Here is a 22800-nt window from a genome sequence, read left to right on the forward strand (position 1 = left end):
AGGTCCTGCAACAAATATCTATTAGTAGTTTGGATTGTTTGAAATAATCACCCCTTCCTGCAAGCACACAAGTTAGGTAAATTTTAGATCCAAAAGACTTTGTGAAAATAGGGGCCTTCAACAATGTGTTTTGTTGACCAATTCAAAGATCTAAATCATCATAAAAAAATTCCACTTGTAAAATTTCAAGAGATTTCCAGAAATGTAAGAAAATCCAAAAATTTTGCTAATTTCCTCCAAAAATTAATTTTTTATGAAAAATCATAAAAAATTCATATAAAATGTAAAATAGATCCAAAAAATCTAAAATTTTTACAGGATAGTTTTGATGGTCTTCCAAACTTGGATAAAAAAAATTCTGCAACAAATCCAACCAGTTTGTGAGATATGAGTAAAATAATGCAAAACCCTAATTTTCAAAGATCCAATTTTTGAGGAATCATTTTGCATAAAATTTAAAATCACAAAGAACAGATCCTGTGTATAATTCTGAGAGATTTCCAAAAATGTAAGAAAATCCAAAAAATTCACTAATTTTCTCTCAAATTAATTTTTTATGAAAACTCATAAAAAATTCATATAAAATTAAACTTTATTCAAAAAAATCTAAAATTTCTACTGAATTCTTATGATACTTTTCCTGACCTGCACAAAATATTTTATGCCAAAATTCAAAGTCGTTTGGGAAATCTGATCAAAATAAGGAAAAACCTTAATTTTTAAAGATTCAATTTTTAGGGAACTATTTTTCATAAAAATTAAAATCACAAAGAACTGATCCTGTGTATAATTATGAGAGATTTCCAAAAATGTAAGAAAATATGAAAAATTCGCTCATTTTCTCTCAAAATTAATTTTTTATGAAAAATCATAAAAAATTCATAGAAAATGAAAATGTGCTCCAAAACTTTTGAATTTTGGATTGAGAGCTCCTAATACTTTCTTCAACCTTCAAACAAAATTTGGTTCAAAATTTCCAAGCCGTTTGTGAGATATGATCGAATCTCTCCAAGATCTTGATTTTGTGTCCAAAACCCTAGCTGCACAAGGTTATTCTCCAAATTGTTTTACAAAACAGCAATATAGGGTTAGAAAAATCTGCAAAAAACACAAATCTAACAAAAATCCATGTCCCACGAGGTGTGCCAAACTGTTTATGGTGAAAGTGGAAACAACAATATTGAAAGACTAAATGAATTCAACCACAAAACCCTAGCCTAACAACAACAAAGATCCACCATAACATGTGAAGATTACCTAAGACAATGCAAATCAAATGAAATCACAAAGATTATACCATCACATGTCCAATAGGGTTTGAATCTCCATTCTTCCTATCTCCATTGATCTTGCTTGATATATTTGCTCTCAGATTTTATGTGTGCACAAGCGCTCAACAAAGAATGGAAATGTGGTCGAGGCTGAATGCATAGTGAGGGTTTGATAATGAAGGAAGCATCTCCTTATATAGAAGGCACTATAAGAAATGGAGGGATGAGATTGAGAGGTGTAAAAGAGGTCGGCTATGATTAAAGGGTAGGTAAAAGAAATAATAAAATAATGAGAGGGTAGGTAGTGTAGGAATTAAGAGATGAATGACATGTGTCATAGGTAGAAAAGGTTAATGAATTAATTAAATAAATAAAGATTTATTTAATTAATAGAAGAAGTGGGATCGATTAAATAAATAAGATATTTATTTAATTTAAGAAAAGGATAATTTAAATAAATAAATGTATTTATTTAAATGAGAAATAAGGCTAGAAGAGGATAAATGAATTAATTAAATAAATAAAGATTTATTTAATTAATAGAAGAATTAGGCTAAAGTAATTAAATAAATAAAATATTTATTTAATTAGACTAGACAATTTTAGGTGTCTACACACAACCATCACATCATGGGGAGAATTAGCTAAACACTTTATCATAAACTTTTTTCATAACATTGAAACCCTAGTTACTTTGATGGACTTGTGTTCCGCGAAACAATATGAGAATGAAACATTTGCATCCTTCATACAACGATGGAGGGCTCTCTATAGGAGGTGTACAACAATTATTCAAGAAACAGAGCAAGTGGATATGTTCACTAAAAACTTGATCCCTAAGATGAAATATCCCTTATAGATGCAATGTTTAACCACATTCAAACAAATCACAGAAAAAGCTCTAAAGTGTGAGAAGGGACTAGTGGAACAAGGTGTCATTAAGTATGGCAACACCAACAACAATGACAAATCTAAGTTTTAGTCGAAAAATAAGAATGTGACCAATGATGGTGTTGTAGACGCCTAAACAGTAAATAGAACTCAACCAATTTTATCTTTAGGCGTGAATCAATCATCAAATCCACATATGGAGAATCACACTGCCTCAAAAAATGTAAACGCTACACAAAACATGAACACAAGGTACCCCAGGGTAAATACTCCAAGAAGGAGTTACACACCTCTAGGAGAACCTATTGAGTCAGTGCTTAAAAAGTTAATATAGACAAATATGATCACTTTACCAAAAATAAGAGTATACGAACCAGGTCCTTTCAAACCCACATGGTGGAATGATAATGATTTCTATGATTATCATCGGACTAAATGCCACAAAATGGCGAGTTGCTACAAGTTGAAAAACTTGGTCCAAGATATGATAGACCAAGGGGACATCATGATTGATACCCATAAAACCTCAGCAAACACAAATCATACAATCTTTAAGGATCCATTTGTTAAGCATGACAAAGGGAAAGCTACTACATCAGGTACCCAATATAATACAACTAACTACACAAAAGTCTCATATGACTACACTATTCATGCCATTAGCACAAGAGAGGTAGTAGACAGTGATTCACAAGAAACAATTGACCAAGATGAGCAATATCTAGGAACTTACATAGATGATAACCAAATTTGCATGTTGTCAAAGGCACCGAAATACGATGATGATAGAAATCTTTGTCTCAGAGACTAGGGGCACGATGAACCATATTATTTGGGATGGTTTTAAGATGAATGCATAGAACAAATCATGGATGTCAAACATACACATGAAGACTATAAAGATGGATTTAACATAAACCTTGATAACACAACATATGATATCGATAATACCTGCAAAAGAGATGGTATGGTGGCTACAATCACAATAACTCCCAAAGACAGAGACTGTGCAGTAGTTACTTGCAGATCAAAGGTAACTTTACAAGGAGTACCACCAAATCATCCACCAGCATTAGGAAATTACAATGTTGTGGAGCAACTTAAGAAAACCTCGACACAGATATCATTATTTGAACTGTTATGTATTTCACCCACTCATAGAGCTATCCTAGAAAAAGAACTTCAAGATTCAGTAGTGGACAAAGACATAGATGAAAATGCCTTCCAGACCATGGTAGGAAATTTGACAGAAGGCACTCGCATTGCATTCACAGAAAGAGACATTCCCAATGACAGACTGCTCCATAATGACCCGCTACATCTAGAAGCTTACATACATAAAAGAAGGATCCAAAGAGTACTCATAGATGGAGGAGACGGTCTCAACATTTGTACTTTAAAATTGGTTAAGGCACTAGGATATTATGAACTTCATATTGATTCATCCAAAAGAATAAATATCAAGGCATATGACGATGAAGAACATCCATCAAAAGGCATTGTAACATTACCCATACAAGTAGGACCTATAACAACAGAGCTCGCTTTTCAAGTCTTGGATAGGGAACTAGGATATAACATGTTATTGGGCCACCCATGGATCTATACCATGCAAGAAGTACCATCCATATTTCATCAGTGTGTAAAATTCCCATATACTGGTATTGAAATCACCATAAAAGGCGATCCAAATCCCTTCCAACATTGCAATTACTTGAAAGAAAATGTAGATAATCAAGTACCAATTAATCAAGCAGCACCTCTCACTACACAACTAGAAGCATTAACAATCACATAAACAAAAAAGAATATGCGCGCAACGTCCCCTTTACAGATACAAGGTATGGGTTGTGGAGAGTATTCTATTGCAAATACTTCAATTGGAAAACAATTATCTCTATCTCCTAAGTCTTTTGGGAAGCCCAAAAATGCAGTACAAAAACAAAACAAAGCTAAAGAGATTGTCAAATACAAAGACTCATGCTCTTTCATTAGATGGGGTGACTTACAAGAAGAATCCCTAAATGAAGATGTCAACCATTGGATATATAGAGAAGAGGATCATATGACAATACGCAGAATACCCTTAGATCAATATGGCAATGAATTTAAATGCTTCAGAGACATGGATATGATGGAACCACAGGCCTGGGGTTACAAAAACAAGGAAGACTAGAACCTATTGTTCCTAATGACAATCCAGGGAATCAAGGATTGGAGTATAAGGATGTGCCACATATCACAAAAGCAAGACAATGTACCCTTGCTATACTAAACAGACCAATGAAACCGTCAGATTACATACCGCAAAGGGATTTTTCCACATGTGTGATTCCCTCTTCATCTCAAACAAGTAATCAAGTACCCACATCGCCTAGCGCAGAATCAGATGGGGAAGATATAAGACAAATCCTACAAGAGCCTAGCACTGAGTCACAAAATAATACAGTTGTTGACACAACAATACAAGCTAATGTTGCAATAGATGTAGGGAAACTACCAACAGATGAACCTAATCCATCATTATTATCAATACTTTTGCAAAGGGAAATGACTCAAGCTCAACCTAATGAATCAAATGAAGAAAGATTGCAATGGCTTATACCGGGCTTAAGAAGGGTAACTACTGTCCAAAGAAGACCAGTCAATCTACAATAGAATCATAGGAAGGAACAAGAAGAGATAAGTGATGATACCTTAGACAATGAAACATACATTGAAAGTGAGATAGACTCTCATGGTTATGAATTCTTATCACTCCATGACTCTAGTGCACAAACAAGTGTCATACTAAGGTATCAAATAAAACCTATACAAGCAGAAAATACACCAAGTCATTCAAACAATCCAGTCTTCACATTATTAGAAGGGAGTAATGACTTACCCCTTGTACACTCACACTTGATTGATTGGGGGCAAGAAGGAAAACCAACTCTGGATTGGTTTGAAAATGATGAAGCAATTATAGAATTCCTTAGAGTTAGAGAGGGATTTACACAAGGTGACCACAAAGTAGGGTTTGTTGTAGACCTGGATAGAACAACATACTTTGGAGAGGAAAGTACTACTACGACAGAAGATACAAATCAAACTATCCATAAAGACAAGAGTGGGTTAGATAACCTTCCTATAGAAAGAGAAAATTCAGCTTTTCTTATAGAAGAAACCAAAGAGGTAAACATAGCAGAAGGAGGGGTTGCACATAACATCCACCTGGCAAAATCACTAAACAAAGAAGAAAAAGACAAGTTCATTCTTTTTTTCAAGCAAAGACCTATCAAATTTGCTTGGTCATATGCAGATATGTTAGGCTTGGACCCCGAATTAGTGTTGCATCATTTACCTTTGATACCAGGAGTTAAACAAAGCAAAGAACAAAGCAAGATCTGACATTTCTCCTCCTCGTCCATCTTAACACCGACGGATACTAATTGAGCCACAATCATATTGAATGCTTCTACGTGGTCTGCAATTCGTCCACCCTCTTCCATCTTCAAGGAATACAGTTTCTTTCTTAAGAAAATTTGATTTAATAAAGATTTCACTTGATACATCTCACCAAGCTTAGTCCATAGCTTCTTTGCAGAGTTTTCTTCATGGACATTGATTAGAACAGAGTTTGCCAGGCACAGTCTGATTAGACCCTTGGCTTTTCGGTCCATAACATCATACTGAGCTGTCGCAGTAGGATCTGAGGGCCTTTGGACATTCGCATCAACAGCATCCCAAAGATCTCGATCTATTAGCAGATCTTCCATCTTCAGCTTCCACATCTCAAAATTACTTCCATTAAATTTCTCCACCTCTATTCTCCCTGACGAACTCGCCATCTAAATATTCCTGCAACAGGATCAAAAAGTGTCTTCTGCACAAGCTCCCACTCAAATCTGGATTAGTTCAAAAAACCCAACTGCCCACAATTGAAACCAAAGGTGATCAGGCTCTGATACCACTTGTAAGGAAGTTAAGTAGCGGAAACAACTTCCTACACTAACCTTGAGAGGAGGGTAATGCAAAACTTTTTCAGATCATTACAACAGTTACAGAAAATAGAAATAGATATAATAGCATTCATACCACAACACAATGATTTACGTGGGGAAAACCCTTTCGGGAGAAAAACCCCACCCTCCAAAAGCAGCTCAATAATTTATTCAGCAATCAAAAACAGATTACAAAATACTTGCAGAGCAAGCTCTTTGGAGGAGTAGCACTAATCAGAGATTCAGAGGCAACTCAATAGCCATAAGACTCTTACACACAACCTCTATCTCACACACCTCATAAATAGGAGATACAATACAAGAAACCGTCAAACGGTATTACAAAACCATGGGCTAAAACCACCCAATAAGGTGTAGCCGACCTTATCTCCCTTCTATGACATGTTAAAGCACGCATCAACATGTGTCGCTCCCTTTTACAGCTCATTTATGTATTCGATATAAATTATTTTTCTTATTTCAGGAGTACAAACTTCCGGAGGCCATAACTTGAGAACCGGGTGTCCGATTGACGAACCGTTTGAAGCGACGGAAAGCTCGCGAAGTGCGCTATCACCTCGTAACCTGCTTCGCCAGTTACGGCAACTTTTCAGGGCTTTTTGGAGCCTCTAAAGTCCCCAAAATTAAGTTTAAACATTTTATTGCACCCCTCCAAGACGAAAACTTTAATATCTTCAAAACTAGCTGTGACCTTGCGACGCAACTTTACCGGAATGCTTATCTAGGCAACCAGAAGCTTCAGGGAGAGTTTCGCACCATTTCATGCTCAAATAAAAAATTACTATAAATAGTAACCTCACATAAATGCAAGGTTGAGACACCATTTTTCCCAACAAATCTCCCACTTGTCGAACACCTTGCATGAGCGGAAGGGAATGTCAACACAATGAATCAATTGCTAGGGGCCATAAGGCCCATAGACTCTGAACACCATCTGAACTTCTCTGTGCTCACAGCCTTAGTTAAAGCATCTGCAACATTCATCAAAGTGTCCACCTTAACCAACTTCACCCTACCATCTTCGACCATATCTCTAACAAAATGATACTGAACATCAATATGTTTGGTCTGGGCATGAAATGTCGGGTTCTTAGCTAGGCTAATTGCACTCTGACTGTCACAGTAAACTGTCACTGTACCTTGTTTTATTCCAATATCCGAACACAGTCTCTTAAGCCAAATGGCCTCTTTACAAGCATGAGTAGCTGCCATATACTCTGCTTCAGTAGTGGATAAAGCAACCACAGCCTGTCGCTTACTCATCCAACTAATTGCACCACCAAACAAAGTAAACACATAAGCACTGGTGGATCTTCTGCTATCAATATCACCTGCCCAATCTAAATCTACATAACCATGGATATCAAGGGAAGTCATGTCTCCAACTGAATTACCATGATAACACAAAGAATACTCTGAAGTACCCTTCAAATATCTGAAGACTCTTTTGACTGCATCCCAATGAACTCTACCAGGATTAGACATATATCTAGAAAGTACTCCCACTGCTTGGGCAATATCTGGTCTAGTACAGACCATAGCATACATCAAGCTTCCAACTGCACTCTGGTAAGGCACTCTGCTCATGTCTTCCATCTCCAATGGGGATGTAGGACAATCTGAAACAGATAGTTTCATTCCAACTGTAAAAGGAACACTCAATGGTCTACAATTCTGCATGTTGAACCTCTGTAACACTGAATTCACATACTTACTCTGGCCTAGCCATAGCTTTCTGTTCGCCCTATCTCTTCTAATTTCCATCCCAAGAATGTGCTTTGCTGCACCAAGATCTTTCATTTCAAATTTAGCAGCGAGCTGAGACTTCAGTTCTGAAATCATACCTTTCCCTTTACCAATGAATAACATATCATCAACATACAATGCAATGAATAAGAAAATATCACCATCAGATTTATAATAAACACAGTGATCTGATTTAGAACGTTCAAATCCCAAACTCAACACATATGTATCAAATTTCTGGTACCACATCCTAGGACTTTGTTTGAGGCCATACAAAGATTTCTTCAATTTACAGACCAAATTACTTTTGCCTTTCACCACATAGTGCTCCGGCTGTGTCATATAAATATCTTCCTCCAAATCACCATGAAGGAAAGCAGTTTTCACATCCATTTGTTCAACCTCTAAATCATAAGCAGTAGCAATAGAAAGCAAAAATCTAATGGACGTCATTTTTGCAACAGGAGAAAATATCTCACCGTAATCAACACCCTCAACCTGAGAGTAGCCTTTTGCAACCAACCTTGCTTTATACTTCTCAATGCTTCCATCTGAACCAATCTTTTTCTTGAACACCCATTTACAACCAACAGGTTTTCGTCCTTCAGGCAATGGTACAAGATCCCATGTATCATTCTTTTTCAAAGCTGCCATTTCTTCCTCCATAGCAATCTTCCAGGATTCTGCATCATTCATACCTAATGCCTCTTCTACAGATTTCGGTTCATCCACACTAGTATTCGGAGCAAAAATACATCTCCAATCATCAGGTGAATACCTTTCAGGTGGTTGTCTATGTCTTGTAGACCTTCGAACAAGCTAAGTTGGAGGTTCTTCCTCCTCTTCTGAAGATTTAGAGCTAGACGAGCTCTCCTCAAATTCTTGCCTATCTAGGGGTCTTGATTCAACTCTTTCAGGTGTAGAAGGAAGTTGAATAACATCTTCTTTTTTAGTCTGTTCTGGCTGCAATGTAACAGAAGGAGACTTAATTTCTCTAAAAATAACACTTCTACTGTGAATTACCTTTTGTGCAACAGGGTCCCAAAGCTTGTATCCTTTCACACCATAACTATACCCGATGAAGATACATTTCACAGCCTTGTTCTCCAACTTTGTTCGCTTCTCCTTTGGCACATGTGCATATGCCTCGCAACCAAAAACTCTAAGATGTCTCAATGAAGGCTTGTGACCTGACCATGCTTCCATAGGCGTTTTATCAACAAGAGCTGATGTAGGAGACCTGTTAATCAGGTAGCAAGCAGTGGCAACAGCTTCAGCCCAAAACTTTTGTTCAAGACCAACACCACTCAACATACTCCTAGCCTTTTCCATCAGTGTCCTGTTCATTCTTTTTGCAACTCCATTCTGCTGTGGAGAATACGGAGTTGTCTTCTGCCTGTTAATTCCACAGTCTTTACAGAATCTATCAAAATCATTAGAGCAAAACTCACCGCCATTATCAGTTCTCAAACATTTTATTTTCTTTCCAGTCTGCAACTCAACCATTGCTTTAAATTCTTTAAAACAACTAAAAACTTCAGATTTACTCTTTAGAAAATAAACCCATGTCCTTCTACTAAAATCATCAATAAATGAAACATAATATGTGGATTTTCCAATCGAAGAGACATCTACTGGACCAAACACATCAGAATGGATAAGATCCAAAACACCACAAGTTTTATGAGAACTCGAGTAAAACTGAACGCGGTTTTGTTTTCCATAAATGCAATGCTCACAGAAATCAAATTCAAGGTTACAGTCATTCAAACCTTCAACAAGGTTTTTATTTTTCAAGGTCCTTAGACCCTTTTCTCCAATGTGGCCAAGTCTCTGGTGCCATAACATAGTCTTCTCTGCAGGTAACTTTGCTTCAGACGAAAGAGCACCCTTAGGTACCCAAAAACCATTTCCATCTGCTGAAGGTGAAACCTTCAAATCTTCCAGTGAAGTATCCGTAGATTTACTTTTTACAGAAGTGCTATTACACTCAATAGTGTATGCTTCAAGCTTATACAAAGTGCCAAACCTGACACCTCTAGCAACTACCATAGCACCCTTAATCATCTTACATCCTGCTTCAGAAAAGACTACCTGCACACCTGCATCTATCAGTTTGCTCAAAGATAACAGGTTTCGTTTTAATCCAGGGATATGCAGCACACCATTAATCCTTTTTATTCTACCATCAGAAAACCTGATTCTAACTTTACCTCGACCAACAATGTCTAGTTGTGAATCATCACCCAAGTACACCTTACCTCCATTAAATCCTTCATATTCAGAAAACCAATCTCTATTGGAAGTCATATGAAAAGATGCACCTGAGTCAATTAGCCAAGCATCATTACCTGCATGAGTCGCCAAAGCCACAATAAATGCATCGCCATCTTCCTTGTCGGACTCAGAATCAGAATCGAACTTTTTCTTTTTCTTCTTCTTTTCTTCTTTGCAGTCCTTACGGATGTGACCCGGTTTACCGCAATTCCAGCAAATGACTTTGGACTTTCCAGGAGATTTCGATCTCCCTTTGGATTTGGACTTGCCGCGCTTCTCATTCTTCTTACCTTTCTCCTTAGGTCTTCCATGAACGGTTAGGGCTTCCTTTGAACTGATGGATACCTTCCTTCGCATCTCTTCACCGAGTAGGGCACCCACCACGTCTTCAGATTTCAAAACAACAGAAGTACTACCGATAGCCATAACAAGAGAATCCCACGAATCAGGCAAAGAACAAAGCAAGATCTGACATTTCTCCTCCTCGTCCATCTTAACACCGACGGATACTAATTGAGCCACAATCATATTGAATGCTTCTAGGTGGTCTGCAATTCGTCCACCCTCTTCCATCTTCAAGGAATACAATTTCTTTCTTAAGAAAAATTGATTTAATAAAGATTTCACTTGATACATCTCACCAAGCTTAGTCCATAGCTTCTTTGCAGAGTTTTCTTCATGGACATTGATTAGAAAAGAGTCTGCCAGGCACAGTCTGATTAGACCCTTGGCTTTTCGGTCCATAACATCATACTGAGCTGCCGCAGTAGGATCTGAGGGCCTTTGGACATTCGCATCAACAGCATCCCAAAGATCTCGATCTATTAGCAGATCTTCCATCTTCAGCTTCCACATCTCAAAATTACTTCCATTAAATTTCTCCACCTCTATTCTCCCTGACGAACTCGCCATCTGAATATTCCTGCAACAGGATCAAAAAGTGTCTTCTGCACAAGCTCCCACTCAAATCTGGATTAGTTCAAAAAACCCAACTGCCCACAATTGAAACCAAAGGTGATCAGGCTCTGATACCACTTGTAAGGAAGTTAAGTAGCGGAAACAACTTCCTACACTAACCTTGAGAGGAGGGTAATGCAAAACTTTTTCAGATCATTACAACAGTTACAGAAAATAGAAATAGATATAATAGCATTCATACCACAACACAATGATTTACGTGGGGAAAACCCTTTCGGGAGAAAAACCCCACCCTCCAAAAGCAGCTCAATATTTTATTCAGCAATCAAAAATAGATTACAAAATTCTTGCAGAGCAAGCTCTTTGCAGGAGTAGCACTAATCAGAGATTCAGAGGCAACTCAATAGCCATAAGACTCTTACACACAACCTCTATCTCACACACCTCATAAATAGGAGATACAATACAAGAAACCGTCAAACGGTATTACAAAACCATGGGCTAAAACCACCCAATAAGGTGTAGCCGACCTTATCTCCCTTCTATGACATGTTAAAGCACGCATCAACATGTGTCGCTCCCTTTTACAGCTCATTTATGTATTCGATATAAATTATTTTTCCTATTTCAGGAGTACAAACTTCCGGAGGCCATAACTTGAGAACCGGGTGTCCGATTGACAAACCGTTTGAAGCACCGGAAAGCTCGCGAAGTGCTCTATCACCTCGTAACCCGCTTCACCAGTTACGGCAACTTTTCAGGGCGTTTCGGAGCCTCTAAAGTCCCCAAAATTAAGTTTAAACATTTTATTGCACCCCTCCAAGACGAAAACTTTAATATCTTCAAAACTAGCTGTGACCTTGCGACGCAACTTTACCGGAATGCTTATCTAGGCAACCAGAAGCTTCAGGGAGAGTTTCGCACCATTTCGTGCTCAAATAAAAACTTACTATAAATAGTAACCTCGCATAAATGCAAGGTTGAGACACCATTTTTCCCAACATATGCAACCTCCATCAATACTTAAACAACTAAAAGGTTTACAAGGAAGACTGCAATCCATAAGGAGATTCATAGCACAGTTGGCAGATAAGTGTCACCCATTCCAGCATTTACTCAGCAAAGGAGTTACTTTTAAATGGATAGAACAATGCCAAGAAGCTTTCCAAGCTCTGAAATATTATCTTCTAAACACACCAGTGCTAGTACCACCTACTCCAAGAAAACCTTTGTTACTATATATATCGGCAACAAACTCAGATCTAGGGGCTTTGTTGGCACAACATGATGAACAAGGAAAAGAAAGAGCCATTTATTATATAAGTAGAACTCTAATCGGTTATGAGCTTAATTATACTCCTATAGAGCGAGCATGCTTAGCAGTAATTTTTGCATCTCAAAATCTTAGACATTACATCCTGAGTCATAAGGTGCAACTCATTGCATGCTTTGATCCACTCAAGTACCTATTGAGCAGAGCAACATTGACCAGGAGATTGGCTAAGTGGGTCATGATCCTGAGTGAATTTGATATAAAGTACATAGACAGAAAGGCCATCAAAGAAAAAATTATAGCAGATAAGTTAGCAGAGGCTCCTTTGCAAGATAGTCACCCGCTACTCATAGACTTTCCAGATGAATCAGTGTTTACATTGATAGCACCTATAATATGGAAATTAGACTTTGATGGGTCGATCATATACAAGTCATGGATCTGGAGCAGCGATTCTTTTTATTACCCATCAAGGGGATTCTATACCTAAGTAATTTAGGATAAATTTTCCATGCACAGAAAATATAGCCGAATATGAATCTCTCCTCATAGGGCTTCATACAACTGTACAGTGGAGAATAAAAGAATTACAAGTCTATGGTGATTCACAACTGATAATAAACAAAGTCAATGATGATTACAACATGAAAGATGACAAACTCATGCCTTACAAGAAAATGGTAGAAGACTACAAAGAGCATTTTGACAAAATTACTTTTGTACATATTCCAAGGATACAAAACAAGGCAGTAGATGGCATGGCTACCATAGGGTCTCTTCTAAACATGTCTGCTAATGAAACTTAGTTTGAGTTTATTATAGAACAGTTGATGATACTAACATATGAGACTCCCTCAACAGAATATGTATGTGCAATTGTGGGTCCAGAATCACCATGGTACAATGAAATATATGCATATTTACACACTTAGTACATGTCACTGGATCTATCTAGAAATCAAAAGAAGACTCTTATTTGTCAGGCATCTAGACACACTATTATAGCTGATTCATCGTATAGAAAGGGATTTGATGCAACTCTTCTCCAATGTCTTGATGAAAATGAAGCGCAACTTGCTCTAAGGGAATTCCATGATGGAATTTGTGGGGCACACCAAAGTGGTCCACCATTGTCAAAGAAATTGCTAAGAAAAGGTTATTACTAGCCAACTATGGAAAAAGATGCTTATAAGTATGTGCAAAAATGCAAACAATGCCAAATGCATGGAGGTCTCATTCATGCACTAGCACAAGATCTCCAACCCATTACATCACCATGGCCATTTTCACAATGGAGATTAGATCTAGTGGGTAGAATCAACCCTACTTCTTCCAATGGGCACAAGTTCATCTTAACAGCTACTGAGTACTTTACCAAATGGGTCAAGGCATTTCCTCTTACATACACCACTGGAAAGCAGATAGCAAAATTCATGCTCAACTCCATTATCTATAGATATGGGATTCCAATGTGCTTCGTGACAGATAATGGACGTCCATTCAAAAATCAAGAAGTGAAAGAGTTGTGTGACAAATTTCAAATACAATAGAGATTTGCAACACCATATTATCTGCAAAGCAATGGACAAGTAGAGGCAACAAATAAGATAATATTGAAAATCCTTAAGAAACTTGTCACTAACACAGGATGAGACTGGCATCTCCAGTTAAGTCTCGCTCTTTGGGCCTATAGAATAGGAGTACGCACCCCTACAAGAGCAACACCATATTCCTTGGTCTATGGTACATAAGCAATAATCCCTATTAAAATAGAACTACTGTCTCTAAGAGTCTCCTTACACAACATCATATCCGAGGAAGACTATTGGGTGACAAGATTACAAGAGCTAGAAACACTTGATGAAAAGAGACAAACAACTTTCAATCATCTGCAAGGTTATCAGAATAGACTAAGATGGAGTTATAATAAACGAGTTCACCCAAGAAATTTTGAAGTGGGAGATCTAATGCTCAAAGAGAACCAAAGTAATCCAGCAGAATGAGAAAAGCCAGGAAAATTTGAACCTAATTGGCTAGGTCCTTTCATCATAACAAGGGTTATAGGCAATGGAGCATACAATCTGGCTACCATGGAGAGAGATCCACTCTCTGACCCTATGAACAACATGAATCTTAAACGATATTATACCTAAGGGTTGGGTTAGTTTAGGATTTCCTTTCCACATTGCATATCATTTTATTCAAATCACTGCATCATTTTTTTTCCAAGCACCTCATATTCAGAAGTCGCAATCACAAAGTTTCTAGATTTTCATATAGTAGCATCAATAAAACAAGGCAATTGTCCAAGTTTGTCATCTATTTGTATTTAAGAGAAGCAAAGGTCATCTCCTTTCTTAGATATTCGGACATGAAGTCTTTGAGATCCTAAGGTCATTCATTTTCAAACATTACCCTATGACAATGCTTTACTTATGGTTGGGTAGTGATTTCACTATTTGAGACTTGTTTACCCAAAATCTATCAATTTCTATATCTCAAACATTTTAAGAAGATCTCTAATTCATTCTAGACACTCGGTTGATCATATGACTAGTAAAAAATTTAAAATTCTACTTCAGCACCGTTGTAATTGTCACACCCAAGTAGGTTTCATTACTTACATTTCAAGGTAAGAAAATAAAAAGAAAAGGACCTATGCCAAATATTCATCTCAAGGAAAAAGAGAAATGATATATAACTGAAATATCATGCATACAAGTGCGACAAAAAGCTTGACTAAGAGAACATAGAAGTAACTCCATCAAGGCTATGAACGCCTAGTGTCAATGGAGAAATATTTAAGAAATTACAGTCTCTAACCTCGTCGGAGCTCTAAAAACTTGCTGACAACCAAGCTCTATTCGAGATGCTTTTGAAGTTAGAATAATCCATGTAGCTAGTCATGTAGGATGCTAAGGATCTTTTCTGAACTCATCTGCACACACATGGGCAAAAGAAGATCAAAGTTTCATGAACCAATGGGGAAGTTTTCTGCATCTCCATTTGTAAATCCTAGTCACTAAGTGTGTTAATTTGGATGTTCCAAAGGACCTTAGGGATCAGTTGACCGCTTATCTATGAAATGTTTTTAACCTCCATTTAAATTGGTGTATTACAAAAGACTAAACAAACATAGTCAACCTTGTTCGAATAGGAAATGCATCTTCATCATGCATATTGCATTAACATAGGTCATGTCAAAAATTCATTGTCTCCACATGGATTCTGCAGATCATCATGTCATCTACATCTGCACACTGGGGGCATACCTGAAAAAATCCTAAAAATCGTGTAAAGTTCTAAAAAAATTTAAAAATCGTATAAAGTCCTGAAAAAATCCTAAAAAATCATATAAAGTCCTGAAAAAATCCTAAAAATCATATAAAGTCCTGAAAAAATCCAAAAAACAATCCTTCAAAAATCCAAAACATCTGAAAAATGTCTTGAAAAAATCAACCAAAAATATTCAAATATCGATCCACATAATCCAAAAACATTGAAAAAGCTCTTGGAAAAGAACTAAAAATCAGAAATCAATCAAAAAGCTTGCAATAAAATGTCTTGTGAAAAACAAATACACTAGCAGATATCCAACAAACGCTTCACATGAAGTTAACAAAGGATACAACTATCCAGTCAAACATCTGCAATCAATTGATCAAACTATCTTATCAATCGTATCATACCCATATCAAAGTGATCATTATCTTGTCTTAAACAAAAGAGGATACACTCGAAATCAGACAAGTAAGTCTTAAATGGGGTCCACAACTTTCTAAGATCAGACATTAAAAACCATCATATCAAGCAACTAAGAACGAAGGCACAAGGTTAGTATAGCTACTGAATTTTGTTCGGGTCAATCTTTATCTTTTATCATTTGGCGATAGATTATATTCTATGCTACTCAGGGATGTCCACAAGTAACCAGAGGAGCAATGATGGGCATTATCTTTTTCTTTGTTTTCTATTTTTGGTGTGAACTGATGAAGTTCTAGGGAAATTTCTCTACTGGGTGTCTGCGATAGGAGCATTCAGCTTGTGAATGTCACACATACCTTGACCCCTAGTGTATTTCCCAGAATGGAGGGGTTCACTCCTTGTTTGCTATGTGTTTGTTTCTACAATGAGATATCTTTACATCTTGGTTCCTTATACCCTGATGTGCTAAGCTTCATTGTTCAATAATAAGGCTCGATGATGAATATATATTGCGTAACAAAATATGTGACACAGGTTCGTGATTCTTTCAATTTCATTCTCATCTCATATGTTTCTTGATAGTCTATTGATTTCCTATCTTCTCTCTAACTCATATTCTTTCTAACATTAATTATTTCATCAATCTCTTCTCTCTATCATCTTACTAACATTTCTTCAAGGTGCATCTGAGATAAAACTTTGTTCTGACGTTATCATATGAAAAAACAATGCATTCATATAGATATCATTGCATTCATAAAACATTTGTTTAAAATGAATACATATAGTGCAAATTGCATTCATAAACATTATTCATGCATACAAATATATCTCATCGCATTCATAAAACATCATTGATGCATACATGTAGTAACCATTGCATTCATGAATCATATAGAATCAAATAGATATACATCGCATAACTCATTGCATCATATAAGCATACATAGAAAGCAAAGGATAAATAGGTCACCGCCAAAAAACTGCATATCATATATATATAACTCAAAAATGATAATGTGTATGAATACAATAAACAGGCTCGTAGGCTCATATAACATCATCAAAATGTCTCAACTGACACTACCTCTATCAGCAGGTGGATCCTGTCCACTAGGTCCTGTCCCAGGATGTTGAGGTGGACCCATGACTCCTCCACTACTAGTCCATCAAGAAGTAGATCGACTCAATCTCCTCCCCATGAAGGTACTAAAACTAGGCTCTCTCTGACCCTCAGGAATAGCTCTCTCATAAGCCTGTCGATAATAAATAGCCTCCTGTGCAATAACAAAATACCTATCTGCTTGGTTGTGTGCCTCTGTCGCTAGTCCAGATAGCTGATCATATGCATTCATAATGATCTAGGCTCTCCTAACTGCCTCATCTCTCTCCCTCTGGAGACAATCCCTCTCAGCCTCTAAGGCACCATAGTCCATGCAGTAGGCCTCTCACTCGACATCTCGTCTAGCGACCTCCTCCAGACTCTGAATCCACACTCTAAGAATCTGCGGATCATCATCATCCCTATCACCCACCTGTCCTCCCCCATCCTCTGCAGTAGGCACGTCCTCTAGCTCCGGCATCTCATCATCATCATCATCACCACCCTCGCTGCTAGATGACTCTGAATAATCATCGCTATCCCCATTGCTAATAGACTCGGTGTCTCCACCAATGTCTACATCCTCACCTCCACCTCCCTCATCTCCTCCCTCATCCCCTCCACCTCCATTGGCTCATCCTCCCTCAGCTCCTCCACCCTCCTCTCCTCTACCAACTCTCTCCCCCAACTCTAGCCTCAATCTTGACCTAGGATAATGAATTTGTTGTGTTATAATAGGAACGATAGGATCAGTAACAGGAATAGGCCTATGTCTGGAAAGCCATGCATCATACTTCAACGTAGTCCTGGATCCACTACACCTCTACCCCAACCTCGGAGTAATGGCTGAAGAGTATCAAACTCAGCAAAAGCAACATGCAGTTGTATGCACACCCCCCAATCAGATACCTCCCGAGATACATGAGAAAAGTAAGCAGTAACAATCAATGTCACCTGTACCTCTCCGAACTGTCTCAATACCCAACCTGTGAGATACATCTCTATAATCCACTGCATCTCAAAAGTCCTACCGATCAGATACCTCTATTGTCGACAGAAAGGCAAGTTTACTACGTCATCTACCCAACCATAGAAATCTAAGTAAGGTCTCCAAATAAAGTGTTACAGAATGTCCAACTGATGCCTCCAATACAAGGTGTTATCTGAAATCCTGTGTTTGATACATGTTGTGTACCTAAAAGCATAAGGCTCACCAAGTTGCAAATCAACATGAGTAACATGTATCGAAATGGAAATATTCTCCCATGCCCAAGTCTAGAGAAGTGTCACACCACAACTGATAGACCGATAATCAAGATATACAATCCCATGCATCTAATAGTACACCATGGCTAGAAGATAGGGACCCCAAGCATATACTCATCAATAAACAATCATATCATGGAGCACTCTATCCCATCCAATTGGAAATCCATGACCATGTTTGTCAAGTATCAACAAACTGCCAACAATACTACATAGTACAATAGTCATGTCGTCATAATCTAGACGAGCCCAAGGAATGTCATATCGACCACTAATCTATAAATCCTGAATCTCACACTCGAACTATGCACACAACCCAACAATTCCAATGTCATGGTCATAAACCACTCTCTCACCATGAGTAGGAATAATCAAAATACGCCATACATCCTCTAAGGTAATGGATGCCTCACCAGTAGGAAGATGGAATGAAAAAGTCTCAGAATGCCATCACTCTATCAAAGTTGTAATCATGGCCCTATTGGTCGTAACCTCTGGAAAGTGTAACACATATTACAAACCAAGATATCAAATATGCTCAATATCCTCATCAAGTAAATCAGCATGAAGATCCAGTCCACTGGGTCTGCTCTGTCGGTAGTATAGAGCACCAATGTTCTCCTACAAAGAGAAAAGTTCAAAAATATCAAATATCGGATCACAAGAAAGTAAAAAAAATTCAGACGCATGACAAAAAACATCACATACAATGAATGTGTGATAGTTATTAGGAATGCGGTACAATTATGGCTTATGCATGACATTTATCACTAATGCGTAATGATATGAGTGCATGCATAACAATCAACACTATTGCCTAAAGAAATCAACGAATGTGTAACGTTAATGGCAAATGCATAACACTATGGGTGTTTGCGTAACATTAAGAACAAATGCGTAAAGACCAATAGGCTATTGTGTGATGCAAAGGAAAAATTGAACATTGGAATTTGTTTTGAAAAATAGCAAAAAAAAGGCAAAAATCAGGAAAAAATTAGAAAAATACCATGCCGCCAGTCCCAGGAGGTCTCTGATATGAACATACTCAGTCAAATAGGTGTAATCGAGCTCTGTAACCAGCCATGATGATCAAATAATTGCAAGAAAGCACAATATTTGCAGAGAAAACAAAGCACTTACCAAATTCCAAATGAGAAAATGAAAACCTAAATCTCCTATTTATAGCTCAAAATTAGGGTTTTTTGACACCTCGACACCCACGGTCACCACCAGCTTCAAACAGCTTGTAGGCTACTCAAATGATCTCAAAATCGCATGAAACTTCACATGATTGCTCATTATACTGATATCGAAAACATGGTCTCAATTTTCAAATTTTTCAACCACCTTTTTCGAGGGGGAATATTTACACTATTCAGCAGTACCAAGATAGACTAGGGCAGAATTTTTCGTTTTCTTTGAAACAAAGTCGTTCCAACATTGTCTCAAAGAGGGGCAAATATAGACACCAAAAAATTTCTCATTGATCATGTACTAATTATTCCTCTAATTGGTTAAATAATTCTTTAATTAAGTTAATTAATCTTATTCTTCTATTTCATATTTCCTCATCATCTTACTAATTATTCTATTTCCTATTCTTTCATCATTTAATCATTTTAACCATTTTCTAATATTAATTAAATATTTATTATTTAATTAATTGTGATTTAATCTTTTAATTTAAATAATCTTTATTATTTAATTAAATTTCATTTCTAAATAATTAAATAGTTTCTTTAAATTATTTAATTAACTAATTAATTCCTTTAATTTCATATTCTTCTAATTTCTTCCAAATTTCAATTACATGTGCATGATTTCAAAAACCAAATTGAAAATCAAAGTCAAGTTCTAAATATATTCAAATACTAAATTGAATAAATTCAATTATTTGAATTAAAACTTCATGCAAAGATTAAATTGAAAATCTAAGTTAAAGCGCAAGCATATGCTAAATTAATTAATTCAATCAATTCATTCATTCATTCATTATCTCTCCAATCTCTATTTCCATCTTTTAGTTAGCTTTTTCTAAATAAAGCTTTCTTTGTCATCCTCTTAATTTTCCTCCAATCATCCGTTTTCTTCTCTCAATTAGTTTTTTCTCAATCAGTTAACTCAATTAATCTATTCAATCAATTTCATTTCACCTCTAAATCAACAGCTCAACTATCAAGCGGCATGTGAGCTCACCTGAGTTCTACCTCTTGATCAATCTGTTCCACCTTTCAATCAATCATCTCGAAAAATCTATAAATTGAGCATTCAATCTCCATTTTCAATCCTCCTCAATCCAGGGACAATTACTCTAAATCATGAACTTTGAATCTTTCTGTCATTTGCAGGTTGCCAACGCAATATTTGAGAGCCATCATACCACAGCGAAGAGAAGAGAAATGGAAGTTATACATAGTCACAAAATAGGGAGTTTTGATTGATTTAATCTATAATTCCTATTTCTTGTTATTGTGCTATTTCATTGTTAGTTTGTTTGGAATTATTTGATTATATAGGGATTTGTGATTTCCCTTTACTTCTAATTGAATTTAAAGATGAATTTTATATGCACACACATTGTATATCATCAATATAACTAAACCAATTTTCTCATGGACATTGTATATCATCATAACAAAGTTACATCAGTTCACATCCATATACAAATACAACAACCCACTTCATCTACATCAGACATCCTCATGTCCTAAGAGAAAATCTTATGTAGAGCAATGCCCACATATAAATGAATATCAAAATAAGCAACCTTTTTTTATGTAGAATGAATGTGCTACAAGAAACAAATTATAACACTTAATACAAATTATTCTGTAAAATTATAAATAGATCATTTGAAATATTTTTAAGACCTACAAGATTATATAATTACGAAACTTACTAGTTTCTCTACAAAGTCTACAAGCATAACTTTGAAGAAAGAGGCATGTTGATTAAAGCCCTCCTCACTTCATTTCTCTGCATGGTTGAAGACGATGGTAGATATTGTCATTTATAAATAGAAATACATTCACTTGACTTAGTGTTTATGCACAAAATTGCACAAAGGAATATGTACCATCACCATGAGTAAACTAGTCAACGGCGAATGATCTAGCAATGAACCTGTATTTGTAAGAATTGTTAGTTTACACATAAAATGCATGCATGAACATAAAGGATTTATGATAACCACTTCAACTGAAATGCATGATAATAAATGAAAAGGTGGGATTATATACCATAAAAATACGTCTCTTTGAATTATATCAAGAGAACCCACTATGTTGACGCAAAAATTATAATGTGATAGTGTTGTATATCATCAAAAAAGACCTACATGAGCATAAAGGTTTTGTGATAATATATCATCAAAAAATGTCAAATAGTGTTGTCTAATAACAAAAATTGCTCATCAAATGCATGATAACAAGTATCGAGTGTACCCGCTATGCGCATGCAAAATTCGTGTTGCAAAAAAATGTTCATCAATAGACCTACATTTTGAACACATCCTTAATATACACACAACAAACTTGAACATCAAGGTTTAATGATCATTTTTTGAAATTAAATGCATGATAAAAAAAATAAGGCACCATTAAAGACGTACTACTCAAGCATGCCTAAAGGGTCATCTCTTTGCTTAAGAGTATCCAGTATTGCTTCACGATCAACAATAGTCACTGTCCATAGGTATTTGGTCTTCGGTTTTGTTTGATACTTCAACAACTTTAAATTTGTAGCTATAATAAGGTGTGAATACATGAGAATGGTTTTGTGTCTCTCATAGTCTTCAAATCTAGGTATGCCATTCTTTCTAATCATGTATGTTCGCAACCAAGTTCCCACAACAACAACTGAACCTGTAGGATATGTGAACCCATCATCATTTGTCACTAGTTTTGTTAGCTTCTGTTTTCCCTACACACATCATGCCAACCAATATTCTGATCTATCTTCATTCCCTTGTGGTGCAACAACTGCAAAAACATGTCCTGGTTGTACAAGATCTGATAGATGGTCATACTCAAGTAAACTTTCCATGTCATCATTGGACAAGGATATTGTTTGAGATAAAGGAGTTAGATATTGGGGAACCCACTTATCAACCCACTCACTTGAATCGCACTAATCTCAATCACACTGAACACAACTCTGACAAAAACAAGCCAACACTCGTGTTCAAATGGTCCATGTACTTGCATCTGAGCTGAGAAATGAACGCATCTTTGAAGAATCTTTAATTGTTTGACAATCCAATCTGTATCCCACTATTCTCTCCTCAATCAACCAAAAGAATCTAGTCACTGTTGAATCAAGAGTACCTCCATGTGACAATGTTAAACT

Source organism: Cryptomeria japonica, chromosome 10 (genome assembly GCF_030272615.1).
Source record: "Cryptomeria japonica chromosome 10, Sugi_1.0, whole genome shotgun sequence".
Classification (NCBI taxonomy): domain Eukaryota; kingdom Viridiplantae; phylum Streptophyta; class Pinopsida; order Cupressales; family Cupressaceae; genus Cryptomeria; species Cryptomeria japonica.